This window comes from Rhinolophus hipposideros (genome assembly GCF_964194185.1).
Source record: "Rhinolophus hipposideros genome assembly, chromosome: 4".
In the NCBI taxonomy this organism is placed as follows: domain Eukaryota; kingdom Metazoa; phylum Chordata; class Mammalia; order Chiroptera; family Rhinolophidae; genus Rhinolophus; species Rhinolophus hipposideros.
In genome coordinates this window covers 440,558-460,051 of record NC_138050.1, presented here as the reverse complement: position 1 = coordinate 460,051, position 19,494 = coordinate 440,558, and positions in this window count along the sequence as shown.

The following is a 19,494-nucleotide window of genomic DNA, read 5'->3' as shown; positions in this document are numbered from 1 at the left end:
GAGACAACATATGGTTGGGTTTAGTTTTTTGATCCAATCTGCTACTCTGTGTCTCTTTATTGGTGAGTTCAGTCCATTTACATTTAGGGTGATTATTGATATGTGAGGATTTCCTGTCATTCTATCTTTAGTTTTCAGGTCAGGCTGTGTCTCCATTGTTTCTTTGCCTTTTTGTTGTTGTCTATTATTTCTGTGTGGTGGTATTTTATGATGGTTCCCTCTGTTTCTTCTTTTATTACAGTATATATTTCAGTTCTGGATGATTTTTGAGTGGTTATCCTTAAGTTTATGTAAAAGAAAGTTTGATATTTAGAGTATTCCAGTTTCTTCAGTACTCTTACTTAATATATGCTGATTTTTAGTCTAGAACACTTCAGTTATTTCTTTGACAACTCTCTCCATAAGTAAAGAGGCTTGGTTATATATATATATATATATATATATATATATTCAAATGTAGTTTATTTTATATAAGAAAATCTATTTGTAAGTATCTTCCATATATGATACATATATATATAGTGCCAAAAAATGTATACACATAACTTGTATTCATCTTTTGTTATCAGTATATGTCGAGTATTACAATTTTAATACAGTTTTTTCCTTTCTTAAAATGTGTATGCATTTTTTGGGACCCTCTGTGCATATGCCTTTATGTTGTATGCAAAAGGTGAATGACTAATATATATTAAATTAAAATGATATATAATACATAGTAATGTAATACAATACAATACAATACAATACAATATAATATAATGTAATATATATAACAAATATATAATACCATAGTATACATAAAAAACATACATATATTACACCAGAGGGTATCTTTATTATCACTGGCATTTGCCTTTTTCCTGTTGATCTCATTACAGATGACCATGATGCATTTGAAGACGGGAGCTTCCGCTCAGTGTGTGGTGGCAGTAAGACCTGAACAGCTGTTCTGCAGGCTTAGCTGGTGGGTCATAAACATACTGAGCAATCTGACTGAGCACTGAGCTCCCCAAAGAGCCTTGTGAAGCCGAGGTGTTGAGAAATAAGATGACGACAAAGAATGTTCTTATTTAAGTGTACCCAGATGATAATCAGGACAAGGACTTAATACTTTTTAAACTTTAATCTACGTAAAATTTTTAACAGCAATGAAAGGAAGGGGCCATAATTTTCTGCATTTTTATAGGGAGATGGAGTCCATAGAGTACTTTCAAAGTCACACATTCGGTCACAGGTAATATAATCCACTTAAAAATATATGTGACTGTAAATTATGGTTTTTCAAATCAGATTAAGTCTGCATCTGAAACCAGAAAAAAAGTACACTGCTTTCAGTAATCAGAACCTATTGATTTCACTCTGTGTATCAAACATTCTTCTGTCTCTGTCATGTTTTCTTACTGTTCTGTAGTTTTGGTGCTTTTCTATTTTCAAGAAATGTTTATCTTTAATCCAATTTTGCCATTATCAAAAACAATAAAAAAGGACTTTAGTCCTGGCTGTATGTCATGTTATTTAGACACACAAACTGTAGCGCATGTAAATAAGAAATTATCATCACCATGTATAAAGGCAGGGAGCAGAGACATTAATTTCAAATATTAAATTCCATCTTTGTTTGTCAATTTGTTGGGTTGGTTTAGCCAAAAGCCTTTATGAAGCATGCTGCTTTCAGGATCACCTCCACAAGTTCCCAAACGACTTCACAACAAAGTATGAGAGATGAGGAGGAAAGCAGACAGAGGTAGTGCGTGAGGCCTAAAATAAAACACAACAAAAGGGGGAGTAAAGTCCAGAGCAAGGCGTTTTCACTTCATAAATTACCATCTTGATGTACATTCAATACCAGCAAATTCAATACACAAGTAATGCAAAGAATTTTCGTGGGTGGAAAGGCTGAAAGAGGAGACCAGCTGCAGTGTCGGTAGCTCTGGAGAGTTTGATAAAGGTCCCAGACTTCAAGCAGACACTTAAGTACATTCTTCACATAACTTGGAGTGCCCAGCGTTACACCTCACAGAAATGGTATATTCATTGTGCTGTTTTTATTTCTAAGTGGAATTTTGAAAGATCTTTCTAAGTAAAATGTTGGCATAGAAACAATTCCGTCAATAAATGTCCCTGTCATTTTGTCTTTTATGTGATTGGTTGCAGATGTTGCTCTGAAAAAAAATGCTTCAGAATCTTTGTACATCCACCTACCATCAGATCACACTCAGCCACCAACTGGGAGAGATTGTGCACAAACCACTTGGCTATTGTGAGGTCGCTTGTAACTTGCGTTTCCTTATCTCAGTTTACTGGTGCTTATTTTGTAAAAGAAATTCCTGTCATTTTAGGTTATAAACTAAGGTAATAATGAATTACTTGGGTAACTTTATTAAACATGAGATTACACTTGAACACATTTTCATAGAAATATAAGAAATATCAAAATAAACTAATCTTGAGATGAAGTTTAATTCAAAATAGATTTCGATGCATGACTATTACTTAATCATATTTTTAACAGAAACACAAAAGTGAAGACTGTAGCAACTCAATGTTTTCTCAAGTGAAAGGAAGTCTAAGATTAGTTTTTAAAAACATTCACAGTAGGTGTCCTGAAAAGTTCTCTGAAGGCTATTGGATTACTTTCATTCTATTTGAAAGTGCAGCATTTTGATGTTCTTTACAAGATATGACAAACAAGGGTTTTATTTTTGTTGTTATTATTGTACAGTTAAAAGTTGCTTAACTGTGAGTAATATTTGCACAGTCATATTAATGTATACTCTGATTACTGACTTACCTAAGTGGGTGAAATAAGTATACTGGGAGAATAGCAGCGGCGTAATTTATGTGATTTTATGGGTAGAGAGGATTGTATACAGAAGGTTAATTCTCAACCTCAATATAAGGAAAGTAATAGATATCATTTAAAAGTTAAAAATCGAGATGTAGAAAAGTAGAAATGTTAATTAACCAAAACTATTCTTTCTTGCCATAATATTATAACTCCATCGAGAATACCGAGAATGAAAGAATGTGGCCTGTGACCCCCTTCCCAACAAATAAGACCTTTGTGCCCCTGCCCACACTTATAAAGACCTTTAGCATCATGATCAAAACTGAAAGCTTCTAATCAGACTCTTGATTTGAATCCTGGTTGTACCTCTTATTATGTGATTTTGAATCACCTAGTGGACCTATTTAGTGAGCACATACATCACTGCATGATATAAAGGTTAACTAAGATAATAAAGGTAAAACACTTCCCTTGGTGCTTCGCATATATTGAGGTTCAATAGATGTTGGCTTTTCTCTTGTCCATAGTTTAAATCACAGTATGGTATATATTTGTATGTCTCCACATACACTCTTTTTATAAGCCACCTGCCATCTCCAACACTGTAACACTCAGTCACATCCCTCTCCTGTCCTACTCTCTCACAACCATTGTCCCTTTTTTGCTTTTATCCTCTAGAGCATACTGCTTATTTCCTTAACAGCACTTCTAAAACACAAAATAACTATTTATGTGTGCAATGATTTGTTCAATCCCTATTTATGTCAGATAATAGATTTAAAACTCGTGGGGCAGGGAGTATTTCTGTTTATCATCATTGCCGCATTTTAGCCCCGAATACAGTGTTTGACTCATAAGAGGTGTTCATGAAACAATCGGTTCAAAGATTGATTTGTATTAATGGCTGCATAGCTTTTTATCAGGTTACTGAAACATTTCTTCATTAACTGTTTCCCTGATAGATATTCAAATGCTTCCAGTTATAAGCTACTTTCCCTTGTTCACAGTTGTAATAATTATTTGAGAACAGGGATTACATATGTTTAATAAACATACCCAAAATGTGCATACCTCTGCCTAAACTCTCAGCTGATGTTTTTATACTATGATATTCCTGTAATCACCTACTTGAATAGATAGTCAACACATGGTTGAAAGTGTAAGTAAACAAGGCCAAGGCTGTCAATCATGAAGTTAGGAGAGTTCCTGAAGTTTAATTCTTCTTTATGTCATGGTGTTTCTTAATCCAGCTCCTAATGGCCAAATAATTTACGTGGTAGAGGCCTCTTCTCTTGAGAGGAAAACAATACAACATGGAGTACTCTTGCCTTTGTTTTTTTAAACATATTGGTAATTCTTTCTAAGTGCCCATTACCTCCTTCTTAAACTTGATTAATTATCTTCTTATTGAAAACTAACTTAGTAGAGATATTTCAAAACTCTTCTTCTATAAGTCACTTTTTAGAGAAGCCATCCCTGGTTGTCTAAGCCTGACACAGATGCCGTGGTCCGAGCCTCCTGACCACCATCATCACGATTATCATCGTTACTACCACCGTCATATAAAACATTCTGAGCAGTTCTGTGCATGGCATTACGTAAACACATTAAACAAATTACCTTATCCTCCAAAAGCAAACAGACTTCCAATGATTTCCTTAAAACAAAAACCAAGTCCCTACTGCAGATTAGTGCAGCCACTATGGAAAACAGTATGGAGGTATCTCAGGAATCTGAAAATGGAACTACCCTGTGATCCAGTAATTCCACTCCTAGGCATCTACCCGGAGAAATCCAAAACTCCAATTCAAAAATCTGTATGCACTCCTATGTTTATTGCAGCACTTTACACAATAGCCAAGATATGGAAACAACCAAAATGCCCATCGGTAGATGACTGGATTAAGAAGCTGTGGTACATTTATACAATGGAGTATTACGCAGCCATAAAGAAGAAAGAAATCTTATCATTTGCAGCAACATGGATGGATCTAGAGAACATTATGTTAAGTGAAATAAGTCAGAAAGAGAAAGACAAGTACCATATGATCTCACTTATATATGGAATCTAAAGAAAAGACTATGTGAATGAACTAATCAGAGTCAGTTTTGGGGACGCAGAGAAAAAACCGAGAGTGGTTAGATGGGTGTGTGGGAGGGGGTTGGGGATAAGGGGAAAGGTGAAGGGATTTGGAAGCAGCTGGTAACCACAAGATGGCCTCAGGGTTTTTCTTTTGAAAATTAATTTGGGGAAGGTATTCTATAATGTTGTAAAGATTTTGTTGGGTATCCGATGGACATGCGTCCTATTTGGGAGACCACCTCAGGGATACTGTGGATACCTGATCATGGCATTGTACATCAGAAGCTAAACATTAATGAATGCCAACTATAATTTTATATATATAATGTGATGGTTCAGTGTGAGGTCGGAGGGATAGTGGATGGGGGGAGGGGGGTTCACAGTATGAGGGATATAAATGATGAACGTCTAAGTATTACCTTGTTTTGTACACCTGAAACTAATAAATAAATTAATTAAAAAAAAAAAAAAAAAAAAAAAAAAAAAAAAAAAAAAAAAAAACCAAGTCCCTAAAAGACGGACATAAGGCCAAACAAGTTACTTGGCTTTGACCCACATTCAGTTTTATTTTATCCTGTAGATAGCAGTGTCGTCCTTTTAATAGATGTGGAAACTGAGCATTAGGACATAGAAATAATTAGTCCAAACTCACCGAGAGAAGACTGACAGTCTCTTTGTCTCCCTGCGTTCCCAGCCCCTTCTCCACCTCTATTGCAAGGCCCACTATCTGGGTCACTCTTGCCACTCGACTGAGCTCTGTCTTAGTCACAGGGGCAGATTCAGCACCGATTACAGGGACCAGCAGGTGAAAGCCTCTCAATGATACTTTTGTTTGCTAAATGAGTAGAATTTATTTCCACTGACCACAACTTCTCAACACAAGCTGCAGGTTCCCATCCTGTTGACCATGCCCCTCCTCTCTTTCTAGGCTCATTCCCACAGCCTCTTAGACCTCTCATCTTGACCTACTTGCCTTGGAGTCCTGATGTCTCACTCTGCTCTCCTGTCACACAAGGCAAGAACTCATCACCTTATTTCCCCTGCAATGCGGTCCAGCCTTGACTCAGACAAATATCAGGTATATATGGTCACTTCTTTGCAAGGACAGGTCTGCAGGTCGCACTTGTCACAGAAACACGAATGTATGGAACTTTTGTGTGAGACAAACCAGAAATACTGATTAAGCGTTCCTCAAATCCCAACTGAGTCATTTCTCTTCCATTTTGTGGAAGCATAGAAATTAATGTTTTTTTTAGTACTGGATAAAAATAAATCACTTTTTCAATCATTGTTTTTTTACAGAACTGTGTATCTAGATGTGGGCTAACAATTAGCTTTGACGTACAGGTGTTCATATATATACACATTATATACTCATATACAGATGGTATAATTCATCATAATTCTGGTATTATATAACTACATATGTGATAATGTAAGATACTATATATAAAACTCTATGTAAAGGTGTATATGCATATTCACACATGTATGTTAAATTATATGTATAAAAATTTATATAAATATATACTCGTATGTATGCACATACACGTACCAATGTGTGTCTGCATCCCATTGCATAGGAAGATATATGTGTAACCTACCTCTTCTCTCCTGCAAGGCACATTACCTCATCTTGTCTATTCATACATGCTTCATTGCTGACGCAATAAATCTGCCATGAAACACAAGTGTGTTCAGGACATGCTCAGCGACCGTTGTTCTTTGTGGCTACTGTTTTCAGAGTCATGTAAGGAAATGATGGAAAGTTGTGGAGTTTGTCAAAATCATATAGTGAACTCAAAATTGAAACTTGGACGTGAACTTATACACATGGACCCCTGTTGTTGGTCTGTCATATTGTAGAAAGCTGTATTTCTTTACTTGAGTGGTGATAAAACAGACTTGTCTTCTAGTGTCATTGCAGGGTCCCTTTTCTCAGAAATTGATCATAAGAAAGTATACATGTTTTTAAGGTGGTTCTTTACTGCAGCAAGCTAGGTATTGAGAAAACCCAACATTATCATTTCTTTATGCATTTGAAAGTTTTAATATTACTGTTGTAAATGTGGTTATACAAAGCTATAAATTCCTCACTTGATTTTTTTTAATCCCTCTGACATGTGACCAGGATTTGGAAATATATAAAAGTTAAATTTTATGCTTTTTTCCGTGTTACCATAGCCTGCTATTCTATTATAAACTCATCGATTGGCCAATCAAAGGAGAATGGCTAAGAAATCCTTATTGTAGTCCATGGATCACTCCTTCTTGCGTGAATTTACCAACTTTAATAGGACGTAGACTGACTGGCAAAACTGGAGTTTTCAAAAATGGTAGGACTGAGTGGGAAAGGGACGTCTCACCTCCCCCTGTTTTGTTTCCCCCTAAATTCAGTGTAAAAATATTTGATTTACAATCTGTGTTTGGGTGTCCTCTATTATGAGAAATAGTTCTCTTGTGATCAAGCATATTTTCTTCTTGTTGTTTCATCATTGCAAACTCGAACTCAATCTTCACAGTTTTTTATCCCATAGGAAGACAGGACATGCTTTGGTCAAAAATGCACCTTTTTTCATATAAGAGGATGGACACTGATTTCAACAGAACTGTTTTACTCTAATTGTCTTTCACTCTAACTGCCTTTACTCTAACTGTCTAACTAGTTAGACATTGGCCGGGCAGCAAATCGGTAACAGAAGTTTCCAATATTTTGTTTTGGTTCTCAAAATGTGGAAGGATTCAGGTCTTACAGTTTGGATGATTTCTGTCACCACTCCAGCTCATTCTTTCACTAGTGTGAGATCTTGGGGAACTACTCGTCAGTGACCTGGCAGTAATCACCCTTATTGCAGGGTTCCTGCTGGTGTTTCAAGGTTTAAAAGAAATAAGGTCTTTGTGTCACATTGCAAACAAAAGACTAACTGATCACTGGGGCCTGATACCATCAAGTACTATAGTACCTGTGGTTTCCAAACTAAGTTTGGATCACTACTTTAAAATCGTTCAGGACTCCTTGAAGAAGGGGTTGGTTTCAAGATGCAGCAGAAAAAATACAAGATGAGCCTGGAACATTTCATGGGGCCAGAAAGTGAGAACAGGGGCAGAGAAGATAGGGGCTTCTTAAAAGGCACAGAAGCCAACATTAGAGAGCCCCCATGGCCAAAGCTGGGACAATTTGAGCAGCAAAGTAAACAGAGTACTAGATGACAGTCCACAGATTATAATAAATGCAAATGAACCAAACATACTCGTATAAGTAAATAATTGAATAAATTAATAAATAGAGAGGAAGGGATGTCTCTTCTCTACAGAATTTCAGTTGATGAATGAAGAAGGAATGTGGAAAATACAAAAATCAACATTAGGGTACGAGAGTCATAAACTGTAGGCAAGATTCACCCAAGGATATGAGTGAACGTTTGAGGAAGGACAAATGGTTTCATAGTCTCAAGTTATCTCTCCCGATATTTGTTAATTACAAAGGAGAAATAGCACCTTGATAATGGAAAAAAACTTCAGACACCACCTTAACTAAGCAATGGAGGCTAACATCATTGGTAATAAAACATATCGGCTTCATATACCCTTGACATATTGCACTAAGAAAGGCTCTGCACTTTTGGGATCTTCTTGAAAAAGAATGCCTAACTTCTACTTAGTAATGAAAAAATATAAAGAAACATGAATGAATATTCTATCAAGAAACTAACCAGTGCACCTCAGTGCCAAGGTTGTGGCAGACAAGGGAAAATGAAGGAGACAAAAGATACTGACACTTAAATTCATTGTGAGTTCTGCATTGGATCATGAACAGAAATAGGGACTTTAGTGGAAAAATAGGGGGAATCCAATGAAATCTGCACTTTAGTTAATAATATGGTCCCAATGTTAATTTCTTCGTCTTGATAATAGTACTATGGTTGTGTAAGCTATTCACATTATAGGAGGCTGGGTAAAGTGTTTATGCAAGTTTTCTGTAAGTCAAAATTGATTTTAAAATAAAAAAGTTTAAAGTATCTGTTAAGACCAAGGTATTTTCCTTGGGAGTGTAACTAGCAATGCCAATGAAAATGGCTTGTTTCTAATTGTGTTACCTCTAATTCTGCAAACATTTGAGGTCAATTTTCTGAGTCCATCCTTGAGCACATGCCCTTTTCAAAGCTAAATACCACTGCTCATCACCTGCAGCATGATTACTTTTAGTTTTGGTTGGGTGGCTTGAAGTCAGGGTTACAGGATGCCTTCGTGAGGCAGAAACCCATATGAAATCATGAGTTAGCAACTGAACTCAGAATGATATCTGGGAGTCCTCTGCAGGTCTCAGTGCACAGGCTCTCCAGACAGCAGGGTTTCCCGATTGAAGAACCACCAGGCTTATCGTTCTATTCAGACTATCACCTCATGAATTTTAATCTGTTAAAAGAATGAAAACAAAACAAAACAAAACAAAAAACCCACTTAAATTACCTTCAGAATAAGTGGAGTATAAGAAGCATCATGAATCAGAATCCCAAAGATGAAGACAATTCTTGTAACTGTCAGAAGTCTCATGGAACTGTCAACAGAACACGAAATAAGACGTGGACATTGATAAATTACAGGTTGATTTAGTGCAAAATGATATTAAATGTAATATTTTTATCAAAATTAAACACTTTAAAACTTTTTTATTTAAATGATTCTACCATCTTATTCCACAGTCATGGAACTTCTGGGTGTCAATACTATGCAAACTTTTTAAAAAGAAACTTTGAGACTTTGCTACATACATCAAAAATGGTTAGTTGCTATCAAAAAAAATGGGGGCGTGAGGTGAGCCTCTGTAACGCTCCCCTGGAATTTACAACGAATCGGACAACAATAACTCCACAAAGGACTCCTTGCACAGCAGACAGGCAAGACGAAGAGGCCGACTACTGAATTCACCTCCAGGTGGGTGAATCGCGCGAGCGGGGGAGGAGGGAGAGGAGAAGTGCGGAGACGGAGCCGCGCGGGCGCAGGACACAGACCTAGCTCAGTGCTCCGAGCTCGCTGCATCCCGGATCTTCCGCAGCTGTGGGAGAGGGAAGCACTCGGACTGCTAGGGCTCCGCTTACGGCCCACAGGGCTGAGGGGGCAGCATATAGCACGGCTGAACCCAACGCTCCCGGCAAAAAAGACTGAGGGAAGAGGGCTGAAATCGGTGGTTTAAGCCCTCACTGCCGAGCGGAGAACGGAAGCCTTAGGCACGGAGACTAGCCGCCCCCTCCCTACCCTCCCAGAGCTCGCCCCGCCCCCACCTGCCCGGTGCTAGAAGCGATAAAGTAGCAGTGTCGGATCAAAGGACAGAATATTTGCTGCTCTGAGAACTGTGGACCGCAGACACAGATTCGCAGCTCAACTAGTTCCGGCAAAGGGGAGAGAGCTGTGGAAGCAGGACTGGCTGTGGTGGTGGTTGCCGCCATTGCTCTGGGCCACCTCTCACAACTCACCCCGCCCCTGGCCCCACCTATCTGGATGGATCCCTGCAGGAGTAAACAGAACTGCTGAAACAAACGGGCTCTGAATCTGGTGCAGAAAGAGCTTTGGAACTTCAAAAGCTCTTCGCATACCTATCTACCTGTTGCAGAAGACACTCCTGTAGATGTCTAGGAAGAGAAATAGTAAATCAGTGATTGCCATGAATAACCAAGGCAACAAGATAGCTCAGAAAGAAAGTGAAAAGTCTCCAGAAAAGGAACTTAGAGATATGGACCTTTGTGATTTAAATGACAGAGAATTCAAGAATGCAATTCTGAAAAAACTGAACGAGATGCAAGAAAACACAGAAAGGCAGTTTAATGAACTCAGAAACACAATCAAAGAACACCATGAGCATTTTACAAAAGAGATTGAAATCTTGAAAAAGAACCAAATAGAATTTCTGGAGATTAAGAACTCAATAGAAGAAATTAACAATAAAATATCCAGCTTAGGTAGTAGAGTTGACCAGATGGAGGAAAGAATCAGTGACATCGAAGATAGGAACCTGGAATTTACACAGAGGGAAGAAGAAAGAGACTTGAGACTTAAAAGAAATGAAAGAACTCTACAAGAACTTTCTGACTCCATCAGAAACAGCAATATAAGAATAATGGGCATACCAGAAAGAGAAGAAAGAGGGAAGGGAACAGAGAATATATTCAAACAAATTGTCGATGAGAACTTCCCAAACTTGTAGACTGACCTGGATCCTCGAATCCAAGGAGCAAATAGAATACCTAATTACCTCAATCCCAACAGGCCTTCACCAAGGCACATTGTATTGAAGCTGTCTAAAATCAATGACAAAGAAAGAATCCTCAAGGCAGCCAGGGAAAAGAAGACGGTAACTTACAAAGGAAAGCCCATTAGATTATCATCAGATTTTTCAGCAGAAACTCTACAAGCTAGGAGGGAATGGAAACAAATATTCAAACTATTGAAAGAGAGAAATCATGAGCCAAGAATTATATATCCAGCAAAGATCTCCTTTAGATATGAAGGAGGAATAAAGACCATTCCAGACATCCAGAAACTGAGGGAATTTTCTAATACATGACCTGCACTACAAGAAATACTAAAGGAGGCTATTAGACCACCATCAACAGGGACAACTTGTGGCAACCGAAACTTAAAAAGGGGGAGCGTAAAGGCCTGAACTGGAATATGGGAATAGAGAAAGTAAGCGTACTGAGGAAACTGGAACACTCTAAATATCAAACTTTCTTTTACATAAACTCAAGGGTAACCACTCAAAAAACATCCAAATCTGAAATATATACTGTAATAAAAGAAGAAACAGAGGGAAACATCATAGAATACCACCACACAGAAATAACAGATAACAACAAAAAGGCAAAGAAACAATGGAGACACAGCCTCACCAGAAAACTAAAGACAGAATGACAGGAAATCCTCACATATCAATAATCACCCTAAATGTAAATGGACTGAACTCACCAATAAAGAGACACAGAGTAGCAGATTGGATCAAAAAACTAAACCCAACCATATGCTGCCTACAAGAGACACATCTCAGCTACCAGGACAAGCATAGATTCAAAGTAAAAGGGTGGAAATTGACACTCCAAGCAAGTGGTACCCAGAGAAAATCAGGTGTAGCCATAATGATTTCCGATGAAACAGACTTCAGGGTGAAAAAGATAACAAGAGACAAAGATGGACATTTCATAATGGTAAAGGGGACTATACAACAAGAAGACATAACAGTCATCAATATTTATGCCCCCAATCAGGGAGCACCGAAATATACCAAGCAACTACTAACAGAACTAAAGGGAGAAATTGACCAAAACACAATTATATTAGGGGACTTAAATACATCATTGACAGCTATGGATAGATCATCCAAACAGAAGATAAATAACGAAATCGCAGCCCTAAATGACACATTAGATGAATTGGACATAATTGACATATATAGAGCACTTCATCCTAAAACATCAGACTACACATTCTTTTCTAGTGTACATGGAACATTCTCAAGGATAGACCGTATATTGGGACACAAAATCAGCCTCAGCAAATTTAAGAAGATTGAAATCATACCAAGCATATTCTCTGATCACAAAGCTTTGAAATTGGATATCAATTGCAAAAAGAAAGCAGGAAAAAACACAAATACATGGAGATTAAACAACATACTTTTAAAGAACGATTGGGTCAAAGAAGAAATTAGAGGAGAGCTCAAAAGATACATAGAAACAAATGACAATAAAAATACATCCTACCAAAATTTTTGGGATGCCGCGAAAGCAGTTTTAAGAGGGAAATTTATATCATTACAGGCCTATCTCAAGAAACAAGAAAAATCCCAAATAAATAACCTCATGTTACACCTTAAAAAACTAGAAAAATGTCCAAACACCTTATCAAAAGCTCTTATCAAATCTAGTACTTTTTTTAGTCTCCTGAGTTTGCTAAGTATCTAGTCATATCATCTCCAAATACAGCAATTTTATCTCTTTTAATATTTATACCTATTGTTTACTTTTCTCATCTTGTTGTATTAGCTACTACCTACTCTGTAACTTTTCTTTTTACTAGTGTCAGGTAGAAATAGACTTTAAGACTACATCTCCTTTATAGTAGCAACAAAAATTTAAAATACATAGGAATAATTTTACAAGATTTATACCCAGTAAAATTATTTTTAATCTTATTGAATAAATAGAGAGATGTAAAATCATCTATACAGAAGACAAAATTGTAAAATTTTTAGTTCTTTAAAAATCAATAAACATATTTCCAATTTCAAAAAAAAAAAAAAAAAAAAACTAGAAAAAGAAGAACAAGCGAAACCCAAGGTCAGCAGAAGAAAGGAAATAACAAAAATCAGAGCAGAACTAAATGAAATAGAGAACAAAAAGACAATAGAAAAAATTAATGTGACAAAAAGCTGGTTCTTTGAAAAGATTAACAAAATCGACAAACCCTTGGCTAGACTCACTAAGATAAAAAGAGAGAAGACACTAATTAACAAAATCAGAAATGAAAAAGGGGAAGTTATCACGGACACCACAGAAATACAAAGGATTATCCAAGAATACTATGAAGGACTATATGCCACCAAATTTAATAACTTAGAAGAAATGGACAAGTTCTTAGAAACATATAGCCTTCCAAGGCTGAATCATGAAGAACTGGAAAATCTTAACAGGCCGATCACCAGTAACGAAATTGAATCAGTCATCAAAAACCTTCCCAAAATCAAACGTCCTGGACCAGATGGCTTCACCAGTGAATTCTTCCAAACCTTCAAAGAGGATCTAATACCAATCCTGCTCAAACTCTTCCAAAAAATTGAAGAAGAGTCAGTACTCCCTAACTCATTTTATGAGGCCAACATTACCCTGATACCAAAACCTGGTAAGGACAACACAAAAAAAAAAAACTACAGACCTATATCTCTGATGAATACAGATGCTAAAATCCTAAACAAAATTCTAGCAAATCGAATACAACAATGCATTAAAAAGATTATTCATCACGACCAAGTGGGGTTCATCCCCGGGGCACAAGGATGGTTCAACATTTGCAAATCCATCAATGTGATACATCACATAAACAAAATAAAGGACAAAAATCATATGATTCTATCAAATGATGCAGAAAAAGCATTTAATAAGATACAACATCCATTTATGATTAAAACACTTACTAAAATTGGTATAGAAGGAAAATACCTCAACATAATAAAGGCCATATACGACAAGCCCTCAGCTAATCTCATAATTAATGGTGAAAAGCTGAAGCCCTTTGCTCTACGTTCAGGAACACGACAAGGTTGTCCCCTATCACCTCTGCTTTTCAACATAGTGTTGGAAGTCCTCGCCAGAGCTATCAGGCAAGAGAAAGAAATAAAAGGCATCCAAATTGGGAATGAAGAAGTTAAATTGTCACTCTTTGCAGATGACATGATGCTATATATAGGAAACCCTAAAGACTCCACCAAAAAGCTATTAGAAACAATCAATGAATACAGTAAAGTTGCTGGCTACAAAATCAACGTACAAATGTCCATTGCTTTCCTATATACCAACAATGAAATCTCAGAAAAAGAGATAGAAAAAACAATTCCATTTGCAATTTCAGCAAAAAGAATAAAATACCTAGGAATAAACTTAACCAAGGTTGTGAAGGATTTATATGCTGAAAACTATAAGACATTTTTGAAAGAAATTGAAGAAGACACAAAGAAATGGAAAGACATTTTGTGCTCATGGATTGGAAGAATCAACATAGTTAAAATGGCCATATTACCTAAAGCCATATACAGATTTAATGCAATCCCCATTAAAATCCCAATGGCATTTTTTAAAGAAATAGAACAAAAAATCATCAGATTTGTTTGGAACCACAAAAGACCCAGAATAGCCAAAGCAATATTAAAAAAAAAAGAACAATACTGGAGGTATCACACTCCCTGATTTTTGCTTGTACTACAGGGCTACAATAATCAAAACAGCTTGGTATTGGCGGAAAAACCGACACATAGACCAATGGAATAGAATTGAGAACCCAGAAATAAAACCACATAAATATGGACAGATAATTTTTGACAAAGAAGGTAAAAACATACAATGGAGGAAAGACAGCCTCTTCAATAAATGGTGCTGGCAGAATTGGATAGCTACGTGCAAAAGAATGAAATTGGACTGCTATCTGTCACCATGTACCAAAATTAATTCAAAATGGATCAAAGACTTAAGCATAAGACCTGACACAATAAACTGCATTGAAGAAAACATAGGTACTAAACTTATGGACCTTGGGTTCAAAGAGCATTTTATGAATCTGACTCCAAAGGCAATGGAAGTAAAAACTAAAATAAACGAATGGGATTATATGAAACTGAAAAGCTTCTGCACAGCAAAAGAAACTATTGACAAAATAATGAGGCAACCAACTGAATGGGAGAAGATTTTTGCAAACAGTTTTTCTGATAAGGGGCTAATATCCAAAATATACAAGGAACTCATGAAACTCAACAACAAAAAAACAAACAACCCAATTGAAAAATGGGCAGAGGACCTGAAGAGACATTTCTCCAAAGAGGATATACAAATGGCAAATAGACATATGAAAAAATGCTCAACATCGCTAATCATCAGAGAAATGCAAAAAAAAAAAACACAATGAGATATCACCTCACCCCAGTCACAATGGCTTTCATCAACAAAACGAATAGTAACAAGTGTTGGAGAGGCTGTGGAGAAAAAGGAACCCTCATACACTGTTGGTGGAAATGCAGACTGGTGCAGCCGCTATGGAAGGCAGTGTGGAGGTTCCTCAAGAAATTACGAATAGAATTACCATATGACCCAGCAATCGCTCTCCTGGGTATCTACCCCAAAAATATAAAAGCATTTCTCTATAGAGACACGTGTACGCCAATGTTCATTGCAGCTTTGTTTACGGTGGCCAAGACATGGAAACAACCAAAATGTCCTTCGATAGATGAATGGATAAAGAAGTTGTGGTACATATACACAATGGAATACTATTCGGCGTTAAGGCAAGATGATATAGGAGCATTTGTGACAACATGGATGGATCTCGAGAGAATAATGCTAAGTGAAATAAGTCAGACAGAAAAAGCAGAGAACCCTATGATTTCACTGATATGTGGTATATAAACCAAAAAGAACAAGACAAACAAATGAGAAACAAAAACTCATAGACACAGACAATAATTTAGTGGTTACCAGAGGGTAAGGGGGTGGGGGGTGGTTGATGAGGGTAAAGGGGATCAAATATATGGTGATGGAAGGAAAACTGACTCTGGGTGGTGAACACACAATGGGATTTATAGACGATGTAATACAGAATTGTACACCTGAAATCTATGTAAATTTACTAACAATTGTCACCCCAATAAAATTAATTAAAAAAAATGGTTAGTTTATGGTTCATTGTAATTTAATTAAAATAGCACTGTTTTTTTAAATGATACTATTTTTGCATTTTATTATATAAAAATGCATAGGATTGCCAGTGAAAGTCAAAAAGAGGCACTGACATGCTAATTTCCACGACAGTTTTGACTGCTGCTCATGGCCACATGTGTCTCATTCTGACTTCTCAGGAGCAGCGTCACTTAATCTGAGGGGTGTTTTGATGACACTCTGCATAGCTCTAGTTTCTGCCACTTTCTCCTGTAGACCCATAAACACAGAACAACCAGTGCTGGGACTTGTGTTTCACATAGGATGTCTTATTAAGGAATTTAAGGTAATTTTCTTATTTTTTTAAATAATGACATCCAAGGGCAAGTTTTTACATAGAATATGAAGTTTGGAGATCGAGGACATTATAAACAAAATACCACTCAGTCTTGTGTTTCTGAACGAGGACTCAGCTTGGGGACAGTGGCACTTCCACTCTCCCAAGCAGCACAGACGCATGCTGGTGATCTCATTAAGAGGCAGCTTCACTCAGGGGTCCTTAAACTCCCAAGGTCATAAGCCTCTTTCAGAATATGATGTAGTGTGTTGATTTGGAGGGGAAATGTCTACAGAAGTCACACCCAAGTATGGTTACAAATTCATGCAGTTCCTAGATCTGAAGTTCTCCAATGTACTTTAACACCTGACAAAGCATATTTTACTCCACTAGGTGCAGCAGCTCTAGCCAAACTGGGCATGGGGAGATTAGCAGGTGCTGTAACCCCAGTTCCGAGGAGTTCACAGTATAGATGGAGAGAGCGCACATTCACTCATAAAAACATGGATTCTCTTTTATTGAGCATTTTCCACATACTAAGCATGTGCTATTTAATTCTCTAAATAATTCTAGGCATCACTAGCTATGTCATATGCTGGCAGGTGCAAAAAGAGAACGTGAGAGCCTTGCTTGGAAAAACAGAAATATTGCATCAATAATGGTACAAAAATACACTGCTCTTTACCTTTTCCGTGGTAGGTTTTCCCTTCCTGCACATGGATAACCAGGGGACACGCTGGAGGCCATCTCTGCTGTGTCCCCTCTATGCCCCCAGAAGCCAAGGACTTGAGAAGCATCTCTGTTCCCATGGGCCAGCAATGTCAACCAAGGCAGATGGGCACCCTTGAGACCATTGCAACTTCTGTGCCAGTGTGTACTGTGTACCTGAGTCACCTGTTGGATGTGCAGTGGCAGTGCCCTCCTGGGTATGGATGGCTTTAGCAGGGGTCTCTGGGTGGGGAAGCACTGTCCCCTAGGGTGACCATAGTGGGTAGAAGGTGTTGAAAACCGGTCCTGGGGAGATGGGAGGAGTGGGTAGCAGGGGGACCTTGTGTGAGCTGAAGACCAAGTCCCTCCCTCCCCATGCTCCATCGTCCCTTTGGACTTCACTTAAGAAACACAGATTCAAAAATAAATTATTTAAACTGAAGACAGTACAGAGAAATAGCAACAGGGTGTTTGAGTAACTGTCCAAGGCTCACAGAGCTAATAACTATGGAGTTGGGGTTCAAAGCCATGTCTGCTTGCTCCAAAGCCAGGTCATAAATACCTAAGCCACAGTGCGGTGGTGATGGCATGTAACTCAGCAGGGGACGCCTTCTGATACACCAAAGCCCCACTTCTCATATACATGGGGAATTGTGTTAGCCTGGAAAGGATCTCTTCTGGGACAAGTCATGGCAAGGAGCTGGGGGAAATGAAGACGGAGGGGGCAGGCACCCACAGGTAGCAGTGTCTACGCTCCTAAGAGATCTGGTGAAATGCCTGGCACCCCAGGGACCGGCCATAAGCAGACTGGGAAGTGAGTGCAGAGGGGTTACACAGTTGTCTGAAGGGCTATTTGGGGCACCAGCATGAGAGACAAGAAGATGAACTGAGACTGGATGTAAGAAACCACCCGAAGGCACTGGACAATCAGAGACAATGTTCCTCTGAGGAATCAGAGTAAGTCATGGCCCACAGCACCAGACCCAGGTGTTGTGAGAGGCACCGGATGCACTAGATGCTCAGCCCCAAGCAAACAAATGGTGTCAGGGACACTGCAGCGAAAGAACCAGCAAGTCTAGGTGGCACATTGCACATGAAACCAAAGAAGGAAGTCACATTCAGGGAAGGGTGGGTGAGGTATTTAAAGGGGGTTCATAATATTTCTTTTCAAAACATAAAATTGTGAGTCCCCACTGAACGCTCATTCAGATTTAATTTCTACACTCAGCCGGCTGTGTTGACCTGCTCTGGGCACTGTCTTCCTCACTATGGTTTCCCCACGATCTAAACTCTGAAGCTTTTCTGCCACTGTGGCCTCAGCTCTCCAAGCAAGATTCCCGCACGGACAGTGACCAAGGAAGAGTGAAGACACAGACTCAGAGCATGGGGTCCCCACTGGAGCACAGCCTTGGCTTTTGCCGGACTTCATATTTTGGGGGAGAAATGCCTCCGGCTGTGGCTGGCACCCCTGCAAGCTGCCCCGTCAGAACAACTTGAGGATACACAGCCTCCATCTCTACCCCATGCCCATCCATCTAAGCATGGCAGGATGGTCTCAGCCAGAATGGAAAGGAGCCTAACTGTGGCTGAAACCAGCGTTTCTTTTGCAGAGAATTTATATTATTGTTCATTTTTCTCAGTCAAGATTATGCATTTTCTGGATGTATAATGTTTCTACAAAAGCTTTACGGATTATTGCTAGTCGGTTTAAAGAGTTCAGTGTTGACAAGTCAAATTTGTCCGTTTCAGGGATTCCACCAAAATTAGTTCGTTCTCAAGAAAGCCATGTTTACACTTAGAAGACTAGCTGATGTTAAAATAGAACTCTGCCCTCCACAAAGCACGTTAAATGCCTTTCTTCACAGTGCCAGCCTGTTCTGCCCTTGGCCTCCTTACAAGTGAAGACTTTTCTAGCCACACTCAGAGGCACAGGAAAGGGCTAGAGTGACCCTCCAGTGTCTTTCCTAAGATGGACAAACATAGGGACTGCTCTTTACAAAGCTTAACTGACTGTCCATGCACAAAGCTACAGGTAGAATAGTTGAGGGAAAAATACACGTTGGTTTAAAAAATGCAGATTCCAAAGGTGAAACAAAGTTTGCTATTAGTGCATTAGTTTGCTGGGTACTGCCATAGCAAAGTGTCAGGCACTAAGCGTGTAGCG